At 49.3% G+C, this 1,770-nt stretch overlaps 1 long non-coding RNA gene across 1 annotated transcript in view; it reads right to left on the reverse strand.

The window, feature by feature from the left end:
* The window catches only part of LOC118760882, an 8,354-nt gene extending 6,998 nt beyond the window's left edge, over positions 1-1,356 (reverse strand). The window contains exon 1 of the long non-coding RNA XR_004997015.1: positions 1,346-1,356. This is a non-coding gene — a long non-coding RNA (uncharacterized LOC118760882). The remainder of the gene's footprint in view (positions 1-1,345) is intronic.
* Between the last annotated feature and the right edge of the window lie 414 nt (positions 1,357-1,770).

Consider the following 1,770-nt stretch of genomic DNA (forward strand, 5'->3'; position numbering starts at 1 on the left):
TAGGAAATGCTTAATACAAGCCTTTCTTCGCATAAAACAATATACGCTTCCAAAGATTGAGTAGGTCAGTGCGTATATGTAGACACCCACGCACACACACACACACATGTATTTATGTATGTGTATGTTTCATAAAGTGAATGTATGCGACAGTGTATGGGGAGGGGGTGAGTAAGAACCCGTTTCCCTATTCTGCTTAATACAGCAAAAGATAATGGTAACTTTTATAATGCATTTTCCATCTGAGGTTTTCTTATTTTGAAAGTATGGTGTCTTTTGTTATCGCAGTTGTGTTGATCTTTCATTTGGTCATGTGTATATGTGTGTGTGTGTGTGTGTGTGTGTGTATGTATAGGTGCTTGAGTGTATGTGTGTTTGTATGTGTGCGTGTGTGTGTTGTATGGGTGCGTATGTGTGTACTGTGTGTGTGTGCGCGAGTGCGTACGCATGTGTGGTTGTGTGCTTGCTTGTACTTGCGCGTGCGTGTGTGTTGTGTGTGTGTGTGTGTGGTGTGAAGAAAGAGTGGGGTTCCGATTCCCACACCACTCGACAGTAAGTACGTAAACCAGCGATAGAGTGGCGTCCGGGTCAGTGTGAGTGTTGATCTATCCGACAAGCCAGCGTGGTGGTGTCATTCAAATGCTACAACAATAATGGAAGGAAATGCATTTTGACCAGTAGTATGTAACAACATCAGAATGTTCAGCCAATACAGTAATGTATGTTGAGGCCCAAATATTCTCTAATTTCACTGGTCCCACTCCCGAACTATACGGTCATTACATTGACGACATTATCGGTGCCACCTCACTCTCCCGTGAACATCTAGATTCCTTCCTCTCTTTCGTTCAATCCTTCCATCCTGCCCTCCACTTCACCTCCACTATCTCCTACACCTCTGTCTCCTTCCTCGGACATTTCGTCAGCATTCATCACTCCACTCTTACCACCTCCACTCACTACAAACAACACAGACTCACACTCATACCTAAACTCTCTTCCCCTCCCACCCCAAACACACTAAGCTTTCCATCCCCTATTCCCAATTCCTCCGTCTACGTAGGCTCTGTAGTGACGACCATGACTTGAGACTCAGTCCTCAACTCATGGCTCGCCAACTTCATCCTACGTGGATATCCCCCCTCACCACTATACCACACGCCGACCTTGGAGGAGCACGTTCCGTAGACCGTGCATTGCTCTCTCCCCCGAACCCCCCCCCGCAGTTCCCCGCCCTCCCCTTTTCCACTCCCTTACGTCCCCCGTCCACTTCAACACTCCCGTTCCACTTCACACACTCTCTCTCTAACCGACCACCCGACCCCCTCCCCTCTTCTTTGCAAACGAGCCCATAACAACCTACGAGACCCCTATTGGTCCCCAGCTTCTTCCCTGACTACCTCCCAACCTGGCTCGTTCTCCTGCTTCCGCCCACGTTGCCGCACTTGCCCTTACCTCTCCAACACCACCCTCCTCACTGGCACCCATCACCGACCGTATCACATCCTCGACTCCTTCACCTGCACCTCCAGCAATATCATCTATTGCATCTCCTGCTCTCTCTGCCATTCCCTGTACATCGGCTGACCGGTTCGCGGAACACCTCCGGAACATGCGCCTTGCCAATGATACACCGACCTCACGCCATTTCCGCTCCACCGGTCACTCCTTGCAATTTGTATTCGGATTGTCCTTGCACAGAGGCCATCCGGATTCCCGTTTGCGCCGTGAATATGGATTAATCTTCTCTCTTCGCTCTTTTACGCCATT

This window comes from Octopus sinensis, unplaced genomic scaffold (assembly GCF_006345805.1).
Source record: "Octopus sinensis unplaced genomic scaffold, ASM634580v1 Contig01260, whole genome shotgun sequence".
NCBI lineage: Eukaryota > Metazoa > Mollusca > Cephalopoda > Octopoda > Octopodidae > Octopus > Octopus sinensis.